Genomic DNA, 9,235 nt, shown 5'->3' with positions numbered 1-9,235 from the left:
TGCATATTCTCACTCATAGGTTGGTGTTGAACAATGAGAACACATGGACACAGGGAAGGGAGCATCACACACTGGGGTCTGTGGGGGGAAACTAGTGGAGGGACAGCGGAGGGTGGGAATTTGGGGAGGGATAACATGGGGAGAAATGCCAGATATAGGTGATGGGGAGGAAGGCAGAAAACCATTGTCATGTATGTACCTATGCAAGAATTTTGCATGTTCTTCACATGTACTCCAAAACCTAAAATGCAATAAAATATATATTAAAAAAAATTTAAAAGATACCTAAAAGAGACAAAATGGCCATATTCCATTGAACAAGTGAGAGCTATATGATATAATTTGTAAAGAATATTTTATAGCTTACATCAATTAATTTACAGATAAAATATATTTCATCTTGAATAAAAGGAACTAATAGATGATTGATAAATTGCAACATAGTGGTTAAGATTAGTCCATGGGGGCATGCAGTCTTAGCTGGAATCATCATCCTGTCACTAAAACACCTGTGATCTCTATTCTTCTATTCAACAAGCAACTATGCTCTAGGCAGTTTGCTTATTTTCCATGAACCTCAATTTCACATTAAGATGGGGATAATAATGGTAATAATAATAGTGATAATTACATTAATACCTATCTTATAAAACTATTATGAGGATTAAATAAGCCAATGACCATAACGCTTTTAGCACAATTTCTGACACAGTAATTACTTAAAATATATTAGTTATAATAAAAAAGAGTAGAAACAATATGCCAGCCAGCCACCCTGTCACTATAGGACTACCTATTAAGATATTAAGATGAGACAGAGAGAGAGAGAGGAGCAGGAGGGAGAAAGAGGAGGAGGAAGATAGAGAGAGAGAGAGAGAGAGAGAGAGATCTATGACAGAGACCTATGAAAAATAGACACGCCGTTTATCTTATCTTCTAAACAAAGTGGAATTCATATAGTTTAAAATCCTGATTTTACTAATTAGCAATTCATTGCCAATCTCTTTCCATTTCAATATGCACACTTTCCTCCCTGTGGCCATGCCTTGATTGAAGCCCCACTTTTTCTTGCCTGAATCTTTGCAACAGCTCCCAACCTGTCTCCTTGCCTTCGTTCTATCTCACGTTCATGGTCATGTTTCTCAAATTCTTCAAATTTTTGAGCATTCCCCACTGCCCACAGGGCCCAAGCTCCATTACGTGGCATAGGAGGAGCCAGCTGGATGATGTAATCCTTGTTTATTTGTAGGGTTTTTTCTTTCATCACACTCCTCCACGAAATTTAGGCTCTTGTTACACCTCTCCCAGCAAAGCAAAAGACTCTAGCACTTGCCTTTCTAGAAGGCAGAACAGTGGAACTTGGGTATGGAAAGCACATGGACTTTGGATCTAGACCAACTTGAGTTTCTAATCTTGGTTCCAACACCAAGTATGATGTGTGATGTGTGGCTATAGGAAATTCATTTGATCTTATTTGCTAAGGAAGTCTGTGTTTGATGAGAAAACCTTTTCTTGTTTAAACATCTAAATAATTGTCGGGCCTATAAACCAGAATACAGCAATAATTTGCAAAAAGTACAGTGTTTTCCAGAGTAATAATTGACTTTTTTTTTTTTCTCCTTACAATAGAGGCAGCCTTTCTAAGAGCTGGACTTTTCTTTAATTTCCACTATCAGTTCTTTAGTTCCCTTAGTCATTCTTAGCTGGATTATGACAACAGCTTTCTTTCTTTCTTTTTTTTTGAGGTGGAGTTTCACTCTTGTTACCCAGGCTGGAGTGCAATGGCGTGATCTCGGCTCACCGCAACCTCCGCCTCCTGGGTTCAGGCAATTCTCCTGCCTCAGCCTCCTGAGTAGCTGGGATTACAGGCACACGCCACCGTGCCCAGCTAATTTTTTGTATTTTTAGTAGAGACAGGGCTTCACCATGTTGACCAGGATGGTCTCAATCTCTTGACCTCGTGATCCACCCACCTTGGCCTCCCAAAGTGCTGGGATTACAGGCGTGAGCCACCGCGCCCGGCCATGACAACAGCTTTCTAAACTGGTCTCCAAATCTCGATGAGGTCTCTCCTCCTATCCTTTCTTTCAGATTCATCTTTGTAAACATTTCTCTGATCATGTCCTTCTGCTGTTTAAGAATCTTCGATGATTTCCTATGACCCCAGACTAAGCTCCTATTTCCTGACAATCAATGTCCTCTTCCAGGCCGTGGCATCCCATTCATCTACCTTTGTCTATGCTCCAGCATTCTCCAGATCTTTTCCATATCTGTGTCTGTCCTCAAATTGTTCCTGTTTCCAGAATATTCTACCCTAATCACCGCCTTTGGGGCTGCTCCTTCGTGCCCACACTGCCAGCACTTCCATGATGCTTTCTTGGACACAAATGGGTTTTACTTTTTTTGTACTGGCAGCACGTTGTTTGGATGTTTCACATATGTATATATTATATTTTGACTTTATAAAATATTTTTTCCTCCAGTAGGGTGCTAATTTCCTGTGAACAAGAGAGTTAACATTTATCTTTATACTTCCATCATCTGGAACCAGAATTGGAACACTGGCAATTTAAAAGAACACTCATTAAGTTAAGTGAGTGAAGAAATGGCTCAGGAGCATAACTTTACTTCCATCTCACTACTAACATTGTGTGGTTGAAGTTCAGTTGAATAATGATTTTAGTGCTGTGCTGTTGTATGGAAGGCTTAACAACAACAATGCCTACATTCTTTGACACACTGATTTTTGAAAAATTAACATATATATGTACATATATATATATATACAAATAATATGTATGTGTGTATATATTGTATATATGTATATACATAAATATATGTGTGTGTATGTGTGTGTGTATATATATATATATATATATATATAGATGATAGATAGATAAATAGATATGTATTTCATTTTATGCACCTGGGGCCATCTGGAAAAAGACATCAATTTTATTTTATGCTGGGCCCTGTACTAGTCATTTTATATTATGGTCACATTTCATCCTAACATCCCAACTAGACCCATTTTTTTTATGCCTATTTTACAGATGAGTTAACTGAGATTCAGAGATAAAAACCTAGCCTACTTGCCTCTGGCATTATATATTTTCCCGTTATATTATATAACCTATAGAAATACAGTTCCTTTTTCTTTTTTTTTAATTGCATTTTAGGGTTTGGGGTACATGTGCAGAACATGCAAGATAGTTGCATAGGTACACACATGGCAGTGTGTTTTGCTGCCTTCCTCCCCTTCACCCACATTTGGCATTTCTCCCCAGGCTATCCCTCCCCAGCTCCCCCACCGCTGTCCCTCCCCTATTCCCCCCAGTAGACCCCAGGGTGTCGTACTCCCTTCCCTGTGTCCATGTGTTCTCATTTTTCCTCACCCGCCTATAAGTGAGAACATGTGGTATTTCATTTTCTGTTCTTGTGTCAGTTTGCTGAGAATGATGTTCTCCAGATTCATCCATGTCCCTACAAAGGACATGAACTCATCATTTTTGATTGCTGCATAATATACAGTTCTTTTTCATGGCATAACGTGATATGCCAGCTCTGTGTCCAGCATCTTTCATCTATCTCTTATTATTATTATGCCCTTTTGTAGGACATGAGATTTCAGAGGTTAAATTATTTTCTCAAGGCCATTCACCAATAAAAAAGAAATTAAAACTCCTATCTGTGTGGCTTTAAAACTCCTGTGCGCTAGATTGGACTCCATAGCTGCCTTAAAAGACATGCCACAAATTATTGTATTCCACTGGATGAGATATGATGTAATAACTAATTTGTTAGGCTGGTTCATGAGGTTCATACAGGAGCAAGTTAAGAGACAAAGTGTATACGAATCAGATCACCAGGGACTTTGCATGCCATATGGTGCAGTTTGGACTCTCTCCTGCAGGCAAGGAGAAAACACCAACTTTAGCAGAGGATAAACAAGCAGAAGAGTTACCTATTGGGAATCTTGATGGTGGCTAAAGCAGAGGTGATGAAGAGGAGTGGACTGAGTCAAAAAAAATATTTAGAAGATTGTCTATTTAATACATCTGACAATTGCCTCTTGAGCAAACTTTGCAACGATATAAAGTTCATTACAGTCTCTAACGTAACTGTTAAAACTAAAGTGAAATTTGTGGTTACTATTGCCCACAGGCCTCCATCACCATTAATGGGGATAAGATGTTCTCCAATAAGAAAAATGATCATTTTACTTCACAACATCATTACATCATTTTAGGAGATGACAAGATACAGCCCTCAGGTTGGTGTACAAGAGTCAGTCTTCCCTTTGTAAAAGAATCAATAGCTGTACTATTAGCAATGGCTACAAAGCACCTTTTAAAACTAATAATTGCGGAAAGGCAGAATTCTTCATAATAAAAATCTTTAAAACCTTTATAAAATCTCTTGGTAAAGCCACTTTCCTGGGGAGACCTATAATTATTGAAAGGCAAGATGAGAGCATCAGTCCATTTCACATAAACATGGGCAGTGTGAGCCTCAGCCAGGAAAGCTAAGGGCAGGGAAATAAAACTCAGATCTGAGAAAATGAACCAGGATCAATTTTTCTTCCCAATGTATTTTATTATATACAAACGATAAAGCATAAACAGCCTCTGATTTCCCACCAGGCTGTTGAATTTTTTTTTCTCCAAAAGCTGTGTACTAACATTAAATCTCAAATCCCGTCATTCCAATATACATGCCACATTCAGTTCCATGCATTCTGCTAAAGTTAACCCTATTTTCAAGAGTCTGCTGCTTCTTGTACTCGAATTTTAAATTTACGTATTTAGTTAACATTTAAAATCTTCTTCTCTGGGCATGGTGGCTCACGTCTGTACTCCTAGCACTTTGGGAGGCCAAGGCAGGGGGATCATCTGAGGTTGGGAGTTCGAGACCAGCCTTACCAACATGGAGAAACCCTGTCTCTACTAAAAATACAAAATTAAACAGGCTTGGTGGCACATGCTTATAATCCCAGATACTCAAGAGACCGAGGCAGTCTCCTGCCTTGAACCCGGGAGGTAGAGGTTGTGGTGAGCAGAGATTGTGCCATTGCACCACAGCCTGGGCAACAAAAGTGAAACTCTGACTCTAAAAACAAAAAAAAAAAATCACAGTGGTGGGGTTAATAGCATCCCTTCAATCTTTGCTCAATATAGTGGATTGGTTGTTGTTCAAAAGACAGTGAAAAGAGAACCTGGTTAAAGTCAAGTTCACCCCAACTGCCCCTCCAAGCAATGCTTCTGCTTTTAGCAACCTTTTTCAAGGTGCTTTTTCCAATGAAGTCTTACAGGACTTAGACAAGACTTCTGATTTTATACTGCATGGGCAGAAGAAGAAACAGAAGGCTAAGGAATCAAAACTCTATGTGGCCTTGGTGATTGATTTTATCACCTGGGGCTCAGTTTATTTAGCTCTAAAATGAAGGTATTGGACCAGAGCTTGGAGAATACATAGTTTTAATCTCTTAGACCAATTCTGATCAATCAACAGTGACTGCCTCAAGTGTTGCCTGGATTCTGAAGAGGCCTCCAGCCTCAGGAGGGAAGGATATCATGATTGATTAGAGGTGTCTACCAAAAGTACAAGATGTCATAGCAGCAGCATAAATGCCAATTTTTTTTGACATTCTTGGAATATGGTACTTTTAGTTATTGTATGATTCCTGTTACCATTAGAAACAAGGAGAAAGGCTATACCTTGGACTAAGCGTGCGGATTCAAGAATTGTAGGAGGCCAGGCGTGGTGGCTCAAGCCTGTAATCCCAGCACTTTGGGAGGCCGAGGCGGGTGGATCACGAGGTCAAGAGATCGAGACCATCCTGGTCAATATGGTGAAACCCCGTCTCTACTAAAAGTACAAAAAATTAGCTGGGCATGGTGGCGCACACCTATAATCCCAGCTACTTGGGAGGCTGAGGCAGGAGAATTGCCTGAATCCAGGAGGCGGAGGTTGCGGTGAGCCAAGATCGCGCCATTGCACTCCAGCCTGGGTAACAGCAGCGACACTCCGTCTCAAAAAAAAAAAAAAAAAAAAGGAATTGTAGGAAGAAGAATTCAATATTCCAGAAAATGAAGACAAAATAGGTATTAAAAATAGAATCCAGAGGCAAGTTGTTGGTCATGAAATAAAATCAGGAAGATGATAGTGGAGAGAAATATGCATAGGCATATAAATGGCTTGACAATTGAGATAAGGCCTGCTATCTGCAGTCGGTTCTCCCTGGCATGATACTTGAGGTTTAGCTGAGTATCAGGGAACCCTCCCCCTACCTGAAGGACTTACGGAAATGTCCCAAGACGTTTTTGACATGACTAGAGAGGAGTGCTACTGGCATCTAGTGGATGGAGGCCAGGAATGCTACTGAACATTCTACAATACACAGGACAGTCCTGAATAAATAATTATCCTACCCCAAATGTCAATGATGTCAAGGCTGAGAATTTCTGTATTAAAGGAATAAATCAGAAATAAATAATTTAAATCCCTATTCTGCATGTAGTCTACCATGCTTGAACTCCTTATCTTCTTTAACCCTCATCTGGACCATGTTTTCTACCCTTCCTTTAAAGTCAGCTACGACCATTTGATAGAGATGGTTCAATAGGATCAGAATGAAAGTTACATATGACACTTCTGGGACTGACCCTTTAATAAACCTTCCCATCTCTCTTTTTCTTCTTGCTTGCAATAGCTGAGTGGAGAGGACTCTGTCACCTAGAGCAAGAAAAGCCACAAAATGAAGGGAGTGTGGGCCTTGAACTACTGTGCAGAGAAGAGCATCCCCTCAACCCTTAATTCCTCACATTGGATTGTGTTGTGCAGGAAATAGAAACTTTAAACTTTTATTTCATCATCCCTTGAAAGCTAATGGTGCTATATGACAGGAATTTGGCTACTTGAGTAAGCAATTTAAAATCTGACCAATTGGACTGGCTTAGTTCATTCAGGCTGCTAAACAAAATACCTTATACTAGGTAATTTATAGAACACAAATTTATTTCCTACACCTCTAGAGGCTAGGAATTCCACTGGGAAGATGTCAGTGGATTTGGCATCTCGTGAGAGCTGCTTTCGGCTTCCAAGAGGGCTCTTTGCTGCTATGTCTTCACATGGTGGAAGAGCAGAAGGGTAAACTCACACTCTTAAGATTTTTTTTTTTTTATAAGAACATGAATCCTATCCATGAGGATGGAACCCTCATGGCCTAATTGCCCCTCAAAGGGTCTACTTCTTAATTCTGTCACCTTAGGGTTTAAGTTCCAGAGTATAAATTTTGGAGGGATACATGCAATCAAACCACAGCATTGACTGATTGTTAGTCCCTAGCAGAATCAGAAGATCAGCATTTTCCAGCCTCTGTCAATCAGTCTGTTTGTTTCTATTTCTTTCTTTCAGCTGTCTTGTATATAGATGCATGTTTTGGTAACATACCTTTCAGTATCAGCCTAAACTTCCCCATTCTTAGAACTCATTGTGCATCTTTTTTCTTTCTTTCCAAGCCTGTTGATGATCTACCTTAGTAGCTATAATGTATCAAAAGCAGGAACGAGGGGATAAGTGCCGCCCTTTCTTATATCAAGATTTCTGAGATCCCTGGGGCATCTTCACAACAGATTACAGGCCCCTGGGATGAATTTTATTTTAACAAATATAAAGTACTATACTAGGCTCTATGGGTGATATAAATGTATTTTATATGATCCTTGTCTTCAAAGAATTTATGTTCAGGTAAAATAAATGTAAAAAATACAAGGAAAGCTAAGATAAATACATTATAAGAATTTACAAATGTCCCAGAGGACTTCACAGAATATCTCATGTGGTTAGAAATTGCATAAAAGGATGAAGTGAAGCACTATCCTTTAAGGTTTGGGAATGGGTAGTATTTTGATGGTAGTATTTTGATGGGGTAGTAAGGTGCCAATTATACTAGGGGCAGCAGAAAACTCTATTGTTTAGTTCAGAGCAGCAATGTCCAATGAAAATGTGAGTCACAAATGAAAAACCGATGAGAATTTTAATTTTTCAAGTAGCCACACCACAAAAATAAAGTACAGGTAAAATTAAACAGTTTATTTTAACTAAATATATAAAAAATATTATTTTCCAACATATAACAAAAAATACTAATAAAATATTTTACTTTTTCATTTGGAATACTTGAAATCTGTATTGTATTTCACACTTCTGTCTCATCTCACTTTGGACTAGTCACATTTTAAGTGCTCATTCATCTCCCATGTGCCTTGTAACTATCATATTGGTTGGCACAGGACTACAGAACATGTAGGATCAAGGACTTTATCCTTTTTAAAATTATCTGCATTGCCCAGAGCACAAATATTTTTACAGTAGAGTGCAATGCAATCTGTTAGGAAGAATTGTTTTAATAAATATGTCCATGGAAGACACAGGTTTATGTAGCTTCTCAGACAGACTTTTCTGTTGTGCTGTAGAAAGAGCTATTTCACGATGGAAGAAAGTTTTAATTGGTTACCCCATCACCTTTCTGAATGCCAGTCTCTGATATTTGACTTTGACATTTTAATGCCTATCTTTCTGTCTCATCTACAAGAGACTTGTTGCAGTGAAGTCACCATCATCACCCTGGGACAGCTGGTGGTAACATACTCAGGCTTGTCAGCAACATCACCAACCTTAGTCCCTGAACTATGTCTGGGTCTTCTGGAGCTAATTCTGTGATTCTGAGGGTTGCTCAAAATCATTTTTAAAATGTTTGGACATTCTGGATTTAAAAATAATTAAACCCGATACCTGTATTTTCTGTTTTTAAAATTTTCTGTTTTGGGTCTAGAATCATTTTTTCCCCCTTTGAACCCATGCTTGTCTAATCACCCTTGTCTTCTTAAATTCTCTGCAAAAGTGTTTAATGTGTATAATGGAACTCTGACCTTACCCAAAGGACATATGGAAATGTCTGAAGACATTTTTGATTGACATGACCAGAGAAGAGTGCTACTGGCATCTAGTGGGTAGAGGTGAGGCATGGGTAGTATTTTGATGGAGGAGTGAAGGTCAAGGCATTTTTCTTGCTCAGATACTCACTGCTCATTTGATTTCAATACCCTTCAAATTGACCCTCTGACTTAAGTATCTACCCACTCCATCGATTCTCCACACTGTTGTTTGAGTAGTACTTCCAAAGTTGGAGTGTGTTGTTACTCAAAAGTGTGCCACTGCTTCTGCAGTGCTC

This window comes from Callithrix jacchus, chromosome 1, assembly GCF_049354715.1.
Source record: "Callithrix jacchus isolate 240 chromosome 1, calJac240_pri, whole genome shotgun sequence".
Taxonomy (NCBI): Eukaryota; Metazoa; Chordata; class Mammalia; order Primates; family Cebidae; genus Callithrix; species Callithrix jacchus.
This window is presented reverse-complemented; position numbering follows the sequence as displayed.